Genomic DNA, 14,748 nt, shown 5'->3' with positions numbered 1-14,748 from the left:
TTTTTTTTTTTCCCCAGTGACCATAACAACTCTTTCCATGAAGAGGTCCAGATGTTTAATTTTTCCAAAAGAAATTTTAACAAAAACAAAATAACAGTAACGGAGGAAGGATCATTTTTCCATTGACTTCTTAACCCAAGTTTACGCCAGTCCAAACCACAGATTCACTTCCCCTGAGCCTTCATCCTTCGTCTTTCCTGCTTTGGGCCCGGGCACAGGTGCCTTCCCAGAATGCTTCTGGTCAGGCGCTTGCAGCCACTGTATTTAATTTCAAGAAGCTGTTTTTCAAAGGCCAGCTGTGGACAGCAGAAGTTGTCACACTTTCTCTCCAACACTCTGGGCCTAATAATAAGCAGAACATGGTTTCATCAGCTTTAGCTACATTTTCCTAAGTCAGTTAGGAAATCCCCCACATCCAGTGGCCTGCAAAAACAAATACAGCTTCAGAAAAGAATGGGCTTTTCTAACAGGCCTTGACCTGTTCCTATCTCCCTTAAGCAAGAAGGGTTCGTTTGGGGAGGTGAGAATTAACTGGGTTAAGTGACCAGAGTGGGAAGCAGTCCTTTGAAATATCATCAACCCAGCCATGATGTCATGCTTTGGAGTTTTTTCTTTCTCTCCCAAATAGTTTTGCCGTCTGGGCTTAGAAGCAGTTTCTCCTCCTGAAGATTCTAAAGCTTCTTCTGATTTTTGTTAAGATCCATTTCTATGGGAACAGTGAAGGTTGCAGGCCTTGCTGTGAGCCGTCGGGTCCCTGGACACCTACCTGGCCCTTCCTGCCATCCAGCACCATAAAAATAAGAGATGCCTGTGGGTGTCCCATAGCTTGTTTGGTTAATGCAATGGCTCATAACTAAAATGCCAGTTTAACCACCAGTTTGTTTTGCTGGTGTTTGGTTTATACATAAACATGAGTGGGAAGGGACCAACATTTTTTTTTAAAGTACGCATTTTATTTTTATTACTGCTGCTTTGTTTTTTATTTCAAAGGGATGGCACAGATTCAGGGTACAACAGCTGTACTCAGCCCAGCTGGAAGGCCCTGGGTTTTGAACGTCTATTTCTTCAAAAAGGGTTATGTGTTGAACATTCAAGCGCTGGTAACCATCTCTATTTTATTTGCCCTACAGCTCCTTATAAAGCAGAATCCAAGACCATCTCCAGCTCAGATGGATGGAAGGGTTGGGGCTGAGGAACGCAAAGGCAATTTAGACCATGACATCTGATGGGGAGCTGGGCTGCTAGATTCCAGCCCTTCTCACATGCCCTTATTCTTCAAGAGCACATGGATGTTTTGTCTTTGTGTCCCTCCTGGCTTCCCTCTAGCTAGTAGATTACACCCCCAAGGAATACATCTTTTGTCCAGTCTAGCTTGTTGTCTTACTGCATAGCTTCCATCAGATTGGGGCTATCTGGGACTATCAGTCACACAGAGTAGACACTCAACCAGTACTGACTGACTTACATGTTGGATGGCTAAATGATTTGAATGATGAATGGGTCTTCCCTGGGTGGGGGAACAACTCAAATTTTATGCTATTTCCCAAGGCCATTCAATATTTCTTAAAAGATCAGATACACAGGCTGAATCCTGATCAGAATCTAATTTCCAAGGGAGATCTGGAACAAAATAGGTTTGGGGCACATTGAATTCTCTTCCTTGCTCTGTGTTCACTTATTCTTTTAATTGTAGGTACTCTTTTGTCAAATTAAAATCCTGCATGTGGTGACAGTGGCAATTCAGTGACACAACATGGTTGATGAGGATAAATCTGAACCCAGATGAAATAATTCAGTAACATTTTGGAAGATTAATTTTTCCAAGTAATTTCATCCTTCCTCTGAGACAAGAGAGAATCAAGGCTCCTGTGGTCCAGGATGGGTTTCTGTAGAGGATTCTGGCTGAGCCAGGAATATTTCTTGACTATAACTTGTATATGTGGAGTCAAGGGGGTTAATCCAAGATGTAGTATCTTAGGCGGAAGACAAAGCCAAGGCTGACTTTCCAAATGAGCTGTCCATTTAAATGGCTTGGGGAGTCAGGGAAAAAAATCTGTGCACACACGAAAAATGAGATGAAAACCAGGGCGATTAGGCTAGAACGAAAGTCCAAAACAGAGGATAAATGGCAAAGTTGAGAAACAGCCTGAATGGTGAGAAGGTAAGGGCAGCAATTTTTTTTATTTTTTATTTTTTTTTCTTGTGTGTACGTGTGTGTGTGTGTGTGTATGTGTGCGTGTGTGTGCGTGGATGTTTGTGGTTTGGGATGTGACCTAGGAGAGAGCTATTAAATACCCTCCCTTAGTGTGAACACTTCTTAAATTTGTTTCTAGGAAAAAGAGATTGGAAAATCAATTAACTAAGAATTATGGGGAAATGAAAACAAGGGGCAGGATCAAAAGAGAAAGGAAAAGAAAAAAGACTACAGCTGGAAGGTGGCGCATCTCCCTGGAATAAAGACGTCTCATCGTAGGCAAGTGATTTTGCAGGAGTACAATCAAAGCTTCCAGAATAAGTAATTTCTAATCGCCTGCTGGTCTGTACAGGTGTAAGGCATAATCCTGGGTTTTTTGGATGAAGTAGCAGTTTTAGCAGCCAGAAGGTAAACTAGTCAATCATGCCCTAGAGCAGAAAGACTTCAATTTTTATTTTTGTTTTATTTTTATAGAGCATTTCTCTAAATTACCAAGTAGGAAATCTACTCAAGATACTGGCCACACCAGATGTAGACCTAAACACCACTTGATCTAACTTATAGTGACCAATGATGCCTTGAAGGCAGGGCCCAGAAATGTGTCACTTCATTGTTGCTATTATGAACGATGTTTTTATATTTATAGTGTTTTATTCATTCTGATATAAATAGCTTATTAATTTCAAATTATCCTTTTCATCAGTACTTTTAAAAAAGTTTTTTTGGAATATAGTTGACTTACAATGTTGTGTTAGTTTCAGGTGTACCGCAGAGTAAATCAGTTATACATATACATTTATCCATTCCTTTTCAGATTCTTTTCCTATGTAGATTATGCAGTACTGAGTAAATTTCCCTGTGCTATATGGTAGGTCCTTGTTACCTGTTTTATATATAGTAGTGTGTATATTTCAATCCCAATCCCCTAATATATCCCCCCCAAACACTTCCCCTTTGGTAAACATTAAGTTTGGTTTAGAAATATTTTGAGTCTGTTTCTGTTTTGTAAGTTCTTTTTTTTTAACTTATTTTTTATTTTTTTTAGCATTAAAGTGTATTTTTATTTTTTTATAATTTTTTTATTTTCCCACTGTACAGCAAGGGGGTCAGGTTATCCTTACATGTATGCATTACAATTACATTTTTTCCCCCACCCTTTGTTCTGTTGCAACATCAGTATCTAGTGGCTCACATCATTTCTATCAGATTCCACATATTAGTGATCTCATATATTTGTCTTTCTTTGTCTGACAAACTTCAATAAGTAAAATAATTTCTAGGTCCATCCATGTTGCTGCAAATGGCATTATTTCATTCCTTTTTATCGCTGAGTAATATATCTATACACACACACACACACACACACACACACACACACACATCTATATGCCACATGTTCTTTATCCATTCCTCTGTTGATGGACATTTAGATTGCTTCCATATCTTGGTTATTGTAAATGGTGTGAAAATTGGAGTGCATGAATCTTTTCAAATTACGGTTTTCTCTGCACATATGCCCAGGAGTGGGATTGCTGGATCATATAATAGTTCTATATTATTTATTTATTTATTTTTATTTTTAAATTTTTTGTCTTTTTGTCTTTTTAGGGCTGCACCCATGGCATATGGAGGTTCCCAGGCTAGGGGTCTAATCGGAGCTAGAGCTGCAGGCCTACACCACAGCCACAGCAACGTGGGATCCGAGCTGCGTCTGTGACCTACACCACCGCTCATGGCAATGCCAGATCCTCAACCCACTGAGCAAGGCCAGGGATCGAACCTGCAACCTCATGGTTCCTAATCAGATTTGTTAACCACTGAGCCACTATGGGAACTCCCTGGTAGTTCTATATTAAGGTTTTTGTTTTGGTCTTTTTGTCTTTTTAGGGCCGCACCTGCGGCACATAGGAGGCTCCCAGGCTAGGGGTCTAATCAGAGCTGTAGCTGCTGGCCAGAACCACAGCCACAGCAATGTCAGATCCAAGCCATGTCTGCAACTTACACCACAGCTCACGACAACACCGTATCCTTAACCCACTGAGTGTGGCCAGGGATGGAACCTGCAACCTCGTGGTTCCTAATCAGATTTGTTTCCGCTGCACAATGACGGGAACTCCTATATTTAGTTTTTAAAGGAAACTCCATACTGTTCTCTATAGTGGTTGCACCAGCTTATCAGTACGTTTAATATGAATCTAAATCTCTGCCTATAATAGAAATAGAATTTTCTGTTTTACCTTGATCTGTTTTCATATAAATTAATTTGATCTGTTTTCATATAAATTAATTTAAATTTGAAGGAAGATCTTTTTTTTTTTTTTCTGTTTAGAAAAGAAATATACTGGGAGTTCCCGTCGTGGCTCAGTGGTTAACGAATCCGACTAGGAACCATGAGGTTGCGGGTTCCATCCCTGGCCTTGCTCATTGGGTTAAGGATCCGGCGTTGCCGTGAGCTGTGATGTAGGTCACAGACGTGGCTCAGATCCTGTGTTGCTGTGGCTCTGGTGTAGGCCGGTGGCTACAGCTCCGATTAGACCCCTAGCCTGGGAACCTCCATATGCTGTGGGAGCAGACCCAGAAAAGGCAAAAAGACAAAAAAAAAAAAAAAGAAAAGAAAAGACATATACAGGCTCATTAGAAAGATAATACAAAGGTGTATATATTTAAAAGTTTTCCCTAATCACCACCGCCCCACATAACCTCATTATAATTTAGATCAGTAAATATCTGTGGAGTACCTACTCCATATCTGGCTCTGGGCCTGGGTGGGATAAAAACAATGACCAGGACACAGATGCTGCCTCAAGAAGTCACCATTCAGAACTAGTTTTTACCTGGGGATTTATATTGGAGTCTGTAGTAAATGTAGAGAGCTCTGTCCCTCTAGAACTATTGATAAGAATTCTGTGTTGTTGTTGTTGTTGTTTTCTTTTTAGGGCTGTACCTGGGGCATAAGGAAGTTCCCAGGCTTGGGGTCAAATCAGAGCTGCAGCTGCCGGCCTACACCACAGCCACAGCAACGAGGGATCTGAGCCATGTCAGCAACCTATACCACAGCTCACAGCAATGCCAGATCCTTAACCCACTGAGCAAGGCCAGGGATCAAATCTTCGTCCTCATGGATACCAGTCGGATTCACTCCATGGCACCACAATGGGAACTCCCCTGATAAGAATTCTTGATGTGCACACCAAGTTAAAAATTACTCAGCTCTGGATTACCAAGATCCACTAAGTAAGAGATCCCTTTTCCTTTCTTATCAAATTTTACTTACATGAGTGGTTTCTAGTACCCTAGAAAGTTTTCAACTCTTATACCAGTGGCTGGTAAAAAGGCTTGCAGTGACATTATTTTGCCATCATTAGTGTGAATGGGAAGAAGTCAAAAATAGTGACATCACGATTCTAGTGAGGTTGCAATGTCCCCATGTCTTATTGTTGACATATGGGCGCAGTGGTCAGCAAAAGCGTTATGTACAGGAAAACTTTGTACAGATGATGCCTGTATACATATTAAAGTGCTTAGTAGTAATTTTATTTATTTTTATTATTATTATTTTGTTGTTGTTGTTGTTGTTGCTGTTGTTGTTATTGTTGTTGTTGTTGTTGCCATTTCTTGGGCCGCTCCCGCAGCATATGGAGGTTCCCAGGCTAGGGGTTGAATCAGAGCTGTAGCCACCGGCCTGCGCTAGAGCCACAGCAACGTGGGATCTGAGCCGCGTCTGCAACCTACACCACACAGCTCACGGCAACGCCGAATCGTTAACCCACTGAGCAAGGGCAGGGACCGAGCCCGCAACCTCATGGTTCCTAGTCGGATTCGTTAACCACTGCGCCATGATGGGAACTCCGCTTAGTAGTAATTTTAATGAATATTTTACCAGTTTTTTGGGTTATATAAGGAACTCTAATATGTTCCGAAGACTGAGTCACTCATCTTTACAGGGGAGTATTTACTTTTTTGTTTGATGCCTGTTGAATAGTGAACTTTTACTGTCCTTATAAGTAACCAACTATGTATAGTATTATAGAACAATTTAGGACATTTTGCTATGCTGCTTTAGATTCTCATTTATTCACTCATTCAGCAAACATTGTTTTGCATGCATCATATCCTGAGTAGTACCCTAGATGCTGAAGAAACAGTGGAATAAAAGACAGACATACTTCCTGCCTCCCAGAGCTTACAGCCTAGCAGCAAACAGAAAATTAAAAAAGGTCTAATGGCAAAGTATGATAAAAGGACAAGCTGCTATGAGAACATTTTGCAGGAGTCCCTGTCAGCTCTAGGATGGAAGGCAGAGAACATCCATGAGGGCATGGCTTTTTCTCCCCCTTTTTTGGCAGCACTCAAAGCGTATGGAAATTCCTGGGCCAGGGATCAAATCTGAGCTGCATCTGCAACCTATGCCACAGCAGGAGCAATGCTGGATCCTTAACCTACTGTACTGATCCAGGGATCAACCAGCGATGCCACAGAGATGAGCCAGATCATTAACCCAGTGTGCCAAAGCAGGAACTCCAGGGCCTGGCTTTTAAGAGGTCATTAAAAGGACAAAGCTCCAACGATCCCACTCCTGGGCATATATCCAGACAAAACTATAATTTGAAAAGGTACATGCACCCCAATGTTCATGGCAGCACTGTTTAAATAGCCAAGACATGGAAGCAACCTAAATGTCTACTGACAGATGAATGGATAAAGAAGATGTGGTATATATACACAATGGAATATTACGCAGCCATAAAAAGAATGAAATCATGCCATTTGCAGCAACATAGATGGACTTCCAGATTATCATACTAAGTGAAGTAAGTCAGACAAAGACAAATATAATAAGATATCCTTTATATGTGGACTCTAAAAAAGAATACAAATGAACTTATTTATAAAACAGAAATAGACTCACAGACATAGAAAACAAACTAAGGCTACCAAAGGAGAAAGGGATAAATTAGGAGTTTTGAATTAACATATACACACTACTATAAAGAATAATATAGTGAATATATATATATATATATATATATATATATAGAATAGAATCAATAGAATTCTTTTTAAAAGAATAGAATCTTTTTAAAAAGGACAAACGGTGTGGGAGGTAGGATACAGGAGACAGGTGTGCCACTCAGAGAGGAAACAGTTGGCATAAGGGCCCAGAGGCGGCAATAACTTGATATGTTTATGAGGAACAGAAACAAATCCAGAAGCTGGAGCACAGAGTGTGAAAAGGTAAAGAGGGGCTTTATCCTGGAGCACTAACAAGGCCATGTCAAAGATTTTCACTTTTATCTTTAAAGGAAGCTATCGGAGAGTTTTTTAATAGCAGAGTGACTCATATTTATGTTTTTGAAAGATCTTTGACTTCAGGGTAAAAAATGGGTTAGAGAAGAGCTAAACTGGACACAGGAGACCAGTTAAGAGTGTTGTTGCAGTAATTTAGCTGGGAAATGCTACAGCCTGTGGGCCATGCACAGACCACCATCGGGTCATCTGCTTTTGTGTACATCTATGGCTTGGTCTGCACTACAATAGTGGAGTTGAGTTGCTGCGGCAGAGACAGTTTGGCCCACAAAGCCTCAAATATTTACTATCCGGCTCTTTACAGAAATGGTTTGACCACCCCTGGACGGACCAAAGTTGGTGGGAGTACAGAGGGACTAGAGAAATGAGGACTAGTTAGTGGGTATGCGCAAGAAGGTGATGAGCGAGTGGGCGTGGCTTGCCCAGCTGGGTGGGTGGGTGTTGTGGGATTGGTGTGTTTGTGTGTTCGTCTGTGTGTGCGTGCGTGCGTGCGTGCGTGCGTGTGTGTCAGCTCCATCTTTGGGAAGCAGGTTATATTCACAATGCACTTTTGCTGCAAGATGGCATTGGGGAGCCCTGGTGTGTGACTGTTATGGACCCAAACCCGTGGAGGTCATGTTCAATAGTTCTTTATAGGTTCAGCAAGCATAAGGCTTGTATTTTCCATATTCATGAAGTCAGGTGTATACAGGGAAGAGGGCTTGAATTCACTGTATGTGAGTTCAGTCTGAATATCCGATCTGTCTAGCATACTTCCTATTTGATCCCGGAGGACTTGTTGGTGGAACAGGACCTGTAAGTGAAACCCAAGCTCTGTTCCTCTATCTCCTTCTCTGAAACCAACCGAGAGATGGTTTCCTGTCCTGGGAAGAACCTCACTCTCTAACTTGGTGATTTATGATCCTCTTAGTTGCATCTGTTTATTTTGCCTGAAGCCAATTCCTGTTGGTTTTAAAGAAATATAAGTGCAGCAAGAGGGGAAACATTGAAAAGACAGAGGAAGGAAGACTGGGTAAGGGTGAGAAGAATTTAGGAAAAACAGAGGCTCATCTGGATCTAAAAGGGGGGGCAGTGGGAGTATGGGGGAATGGTTGCACAAACTACAAAGACCGGAAAGGTGAAGAAATAAGAGGAGATAGAAGTGGAGGGATGAGCTGTGCAAAATCCTGTGGAACCGGGCCTGAATCCAGTCCAGATTGACCCCTGGTCTCATCCAAGGACTGTCCGGCCCCTTTACAGTTTGTAAGATGTGAGGTAACCGCAGGCCAGAGTGGTGTGGCTGGAGGCCAGGGACCTGGGGAAGCATCTTGCCAGTGGGGTGATGTGGGAAGATGGAGTGCCAACCTGGCCAGACGCTGGTCTCTAATGCTATGGAATGAAGGTTAACTGACAGATGGAGATCCACTTAGTGGCTGATGCCATCTCTCCACACCCTGTTATCATCCTTCGGCCACTTTGTTAGAAGGCAAATTTTGCCAGAAAATATGTTTTAGGTTACTTGCCTTTTTTTTTTTTTTTTGGTTAGCCATCATTAAACAACTTCCTTTTTCTTCTCCATTGAGGTCAAGGTAAAAGCTTGAGACGGTGCTGTTCTGGAGCTGTCCATACAGTCATCCCCCAGGGAGTACAGATGGCCTTGGGGAGGGGGGATTTGACTCTGAAGACAAGGAGGCAATTTCCATGTAGGGAGCCTTTTGAAGCCCAGTTGCCTTCTATGGATTATGTGTGTGTGTCTTTGACCTTGCAGAGGGATTGGACCGCAATGGCTTATCTGTATGATCACTTTAAAAAAAATTTTTTTAAATTGTTATTTCCCCAATATAATTTTTTTTCTACTGTACAGCATGGTGACCCAGTTACACATACAAGTATACATTATTTTTTCCCACATTATCATGCTCCATCATAAGTGACCAGAAATAGTTTCCAGGGCTACACAGCAGGATCTCATTGCTAATCCATTCCAAAGGCAATAGTTTTCATCTATTAACCCCAAGTTCCCAATGCACCCCACTCCCTCGTCCTCCCCCTTGGTAACCACAAGTCTATTCTCCAAGTCCATGATTTTCTTTACTGTGGAAAGGTTCATTTGTGCCATATATTAGATTCCAGATATAAGTGATATCATATGGTATTTGTCTTGCTCTTTCTGACTTAACTTCACTCAGGATGAGAGTCTCTAGTTTCATCCATGTTGCTGCAAATGGCATTATTTTGTTCTTTTATATGGCTGAGTAGTATTCCACTGTGTATATATACACCACATCTTCCTAATCCAATAGTCTATTGATGGAAATTTGGGTTGTTTCCATGTCTTGGCTACTGTGAATAGTGCTGCAATTAACATGTGGGTGCATGTGTCTTTTTCAAGGAAAGTTTTGTCTGGGTATATGCCCAAAAGTGGGATTACTGGGTCATATGGTAGTTCTATGTATAGATTTCTAAGGTATCTCCATACTGTTCTCCATAGTGGTTGTACCAATTTACATTCCCACCAACAGTGAAGAAGGGTTCCCTTTTCTCCACACCCTCTCCAGCATTTGTTATTTATGGGCTTACTAATGATGGCCATTCTGACTGGTGTGAGGTGGTATCTCATGGTAGTTTGATTTGCATTTCTCTAATAACCAGGGATGTTGAGCATTTTTTCATGTGCTTGTTGGCCATCTGTACATCTTCCTTGGAGAAATGTCTATTCAGGTCTTTTGCCCATTTTTCCATTGGGTTGTTGGCTTTTTTGCTGTTGAGTTGTATAAACTGTTTGTATATTATAGAGATTAAGCTCTTGTCACCTGCGTCATTTGAAAGTATTTTCTCTCATTCTGTAAGTTGTCTTTTTGTTTTCTTTTTGGTTTCCTTTGCTATGCAAAACTTGTCAGTCTGATTAGGTCCCATTGGCTTATTTTTGCTTTCATTTCTGTTGCTTTGGGAGACTGACCAGGAAATATTTGTATGTATGATCACTTGTTTCTACTTGTGGGTAAGCTGGTGTTGCACTTGCTGCAATCAGTTTGGCTTTTGGGTATTTGCCTGTGAGATCTCAAAACAATCCATAGCCACTGGGGTTTGAGACTAGAAGTTTCCAGTTGGTAACAAAGAGGCTACAAATTAGAGATATGTCCCTTCTGGTGAACTCTCACTCATTTAGAAATAAGAATCTCTCTTTCTGAAAAACAAAACACCTTGGGGTTATTTTGTCCTTATCCATGACCATAAACCACTTCATCTAACCCAGGTAAACATAATCAAAAATCAGAGTGGACTCCGGAACTTGAGAGTCAGGATAGGCTATAGAGTTGTCTGTAGGCAATTGCAAATAATTGTGAGGTGACTTGATACCATGCAGAAAGAAACAGAAGCATACAATGGCTTGAGAATGGGGGATGGGTTCTCCCAGGGCCTGCAGTGAAAAACACAGTGAAAAAAAAAACCCTCCATTTCAGTGAGGAGGGTGTGGATCTTTCTGCCCATGAAGGAGATACTATTCTAATTAATAAAGAAGTTTCATTTGCTGCCATGTAGAACTCCGCCCCCTGGCATCCTTTATTCTTTCTTTGCCCTTCCCTCTGCTCCACTGTCCCCTTCTTTTTATTCTTTCCACAAATGTTTACTGAGTTTCTCTCGTGAGTCCAATCTGAGTAGGTACAGGGACTGTAGCTATAAATCAGGCAGACACATCTTTACGGAACTATTGACACTTTTGGGAACTTTTTCTTATGTTTTTAATCCTTAAAAATGTCATATATATAGAGTTCTCTTGTGGTCCAGTGGGTTAAGGATCCGGTGTTGTCACTGCAGGGGCCTGGGTCACTGCTTTGGTGTGGGTTTGACTCCTGGCCTGGGGAACTTCCACATGCCAAGTGGGTGTTGCCCCCCCCCCCCCCAGTGCCTTATATATAATGTCTCCTAATTAGATTGCTGGTTCTTTGAGGACTCTTATTCTTTTTATTTATTTATTTTTCGGTCATGCCCTGGGCATTCGAAAGTTTCCTGGGGCAGGGATTGACCCTGTGCCACAGTCTCAGCTTGAGCCACAGCAGGAACAACGCCAGCTCCTTAACCCACTGAGCTTATCAGGGAACTCCAGAACTACTATTCTTTTTTGTGTGGAGTGTCTCCAGCATAAATGCTACCCAAAGCAATAACTGCCATAATCACATTGATACCTCTCCTAATCGGCAAATTTAACCTCTATGGAAAGTTCTCATTCTACATGTGAGTTGCTTTCATGTCAAGTCAAAAGAGAAAATTTTATTTATTAGTATACCCTAAAATGCCTTTGTTTTTAGCCAACATGCTCTGAGTCATTCCCAGAATCCTTGGGGGGCTGTGCAAAGAGTTTTGTGGGTGAGTTTGTCTTTCAGGGGTTCCAACAGCAAATGTTGTTGCCCCCAGGAGGAGCTAGCTAAGAAGAGTCCTCCATCTTGGAGAAAGGAAAGCATAATTTTTGGGCGACACCCTGTCTATTTTAAATCATTGGAGAGGGGAAAAATATTTGTCTCCAAGACTATAATTTTCCAGATGACGCCATATTGTTGCACAGTTGCCATACCATGAGAAAGAGCATTCTTGTGGTTTCTGTACTGGAAATCCTGTAGGAATGCTATTTCTGGCATCTTTTCATGATGAAGCCTGGCGAGTACGGGGAACAGACAGGCCAACCAGATACAGCTTGTGGTCTTTTGGCATTTCAGAAAAGTCCCTTCAACATGGCAATTTTTTTTTTTTTTATAGGATTTTTCAGCATATGAGGTGTTGAGTGGGATGGATGAGGAGGAGTAGGGGGTGGAAATATTAGTCCGGATCAAATCCCAAGGCAGTGATCTGGTCAGACATCTGGACTTTCATGTGATTATTTGCTCATAAAAATAATTTTGAGCCTCCAATTTTGTCTTTTAGTATGGGGTATAACTATCTCTTTCCGAAATTAAATTTTGATAGCTAGGGACCACAACGAAGTATGCATTTAAATAAAAATGAAAGTGACTAGATGGATAGATGGGTATCCCATGGTCGATTTTAGATGGAGTTTGGTTCCTGTGAAACCCTTTTTTCTGAATCTGAGCTGAATGTCATGTTTAAGGTGAAAAAACTTATACAGAATTCTTTTTCAAAATATGAAAATCAGAATGATTTTTAAAACTCTGGCAACATTTTGCCAGGTAAACTTTTTCTCTTTCTTTCAGAAAGTTACCTTTTCATACCATTTTTGAGTAGCAGCTTCCAGAGATACCTCCAAATTGTCTGCAGTCTTTCTCCTTTGAGGGGAAGATACTAATAAAGACAGACCAATACTCTTTTTTTTTTTTTAATTTATTTTTTATTTATTTTATTTTTTTCTAACATTTTTTGTTTTTTTTTTTTTTTTTTTTTTGCCATTTCTTGGGCCGCTCCAGCGGCATATGGAGGTTCCCAGGCTAGGGGTCGAATTGGAGCTGTAGCCGCCGGCCTACGCCAGAGCCACAGCAACGCGGGATCCGAGCCGTGTCTGCAACCTACACCACAGCTCACAGCAACGCCGGATCGTCAACCCACTGAGCAAGGGCAGGGACCGAACCTGCAACCTCATGGTTCCTAGTCGGATTCGTTAACCACTGCACCACGACGGGAACTCCCCAATACTCTTTTTTAAGAGTTTATTGAAGTATAGTTAATTTACAAGGTTGTGGTAATTTCTGCTGTACAACAAAGTGATTCAGTCATATATACACATACATCCATTCTCTCTCAGATTCATTTCCCACATAGATGATCACGGAATATTGGGTAGCATTCTCTGTGCTATACAGCATGTCCCCATTGGCCAGTTATCCCACATACCTCAGTGAAATCACAATACTCTTAAAAGGTTGGCTAACATCTAAGCATATACACTATTTTGAGGACAATACTATTAGAATAAGAAGACATTTCCTGGGCACACCTGACATCAGAGTGAAGAAGTCACTTGATCTAACCCAATACCTGAATTCCGAAGAAGTTAAACTTCATTCATGGTCTGTATGTTTTTTTTGCCAAGTGATCTTCAAATACAGCTCTTCTGTGTGTGTGTGTCTTTCTTTCCTTCCTTTTTCTCTCTTTTCTCCACTCCCTCCTCTACTCTCTCTTGATGGCGAGTCAATAGTAGGAACAGCCTGAGCTTGAGCCCCAAGCCTCCTCTTCCTTTCCTTCCCTTCTCATGCTGCTATAGGGAGGCTGGCGAGATAATAAGCGTGGCCCCAAGGGGAGGGTGTGGAGAGACCATCAGCTTTTTCTGGCAGTTATTGGGAGTGGTGTTGACAGGCTTGGGAGAAAACCAAGGTCTCCTGTGCCAGCAGGAGGTCGGCAGGGACTGACAGTTTAGCTCTGGACAGGGTGGGAGGGAGAGAGGGAGCCTTGAGAGGCCCAAGGATCTATAAGGGCTGGGTTTCATGCCTAGTTAAACTAGTTAAGAAAATAACCTTTAAATGGAAAAATCTCTCTCTGTCACTTGGGAGAGTGGTCTCTATCTTTTAGGCTATTTTTTTTTTTTTTGGCAAATAAGGAAACTGTTCATTGCTTTTATTAGCATAATGAATGGAACTAAGGCATTTAAAATGCTGACTTGGAGGAGGTCCTTTGTTGAATTATTACGTTTATTAAGTTGTTGGAAGAGGGGATGTGTACAGCTAGGTACTGGTTTTCGTTTGAAAAACTTGGGCTTTTAAGAGAGAGAGGTGGAAAATATTTCTGAAAATTTCTATTCCTCTGAGAGAAAGAAGATGGTGAGTGAAGAATGTGTTAAGGAAGTTGCAGAGAGGGCGCTTTTACTTTTCACTAATAACTTACGAAAGCAACAGCTGTTTTTAAGAAATGATTAGTGGCTGCGTGCATAAGAAGGGCGATCTTAGAGTTCCCGTTGTGGCTCAGCGACATTGTCTATGTGAGGATATGGGTTTGATCCCTCGCCTCACTCAGTGGGTTATGGATCTGATGTTGCTGTGGCTGCAGTAGAGGCCACAGCTGCAACTCTGATTCGACCCTTTGCCTGGGAACTTCCACACACCACCAGGTGCAGCTGTAAAAAGAAAAAAAAGAAGTGGGATCTTCCTATCAAGTTCCACCTTCTGGCCCCTGGCCAGGCTGCTGCTCTTTACGTACCCTATCGGAAAAGGATCTGTTGGTAGCAAGGTATGTAGGGGACCAGCAGCATGGCCCTGGGGCCTCAGGGTGGAACTTGACGGGAAGATACCGCTTCTTGTTTTTCAGGAAGAAAGTGGCTCTTAGGG

The sequence above is a fragment of the Phacochoerus africanus genome, chromosome 7 (assembly GCF_016906955.1).
Source record: "Phacochoerus africanus isolate WHEZ1 chromosome 7, ROS_Pafr_v1, whole genome shotgun sequence".
In the NCBI taxonomy this organism is placed as follows: domain Eukaryota; kingdom Metazoa; phylum Chordata; class Mammalia; order Artiodactyla; family Suidae; genus Phacochoerus; species Phacochoerus africanus.
The sequence above is the reverse complement of the archived record's forward strand: the minus strand, read 5'-3'. Positions refer to the sequence as shown.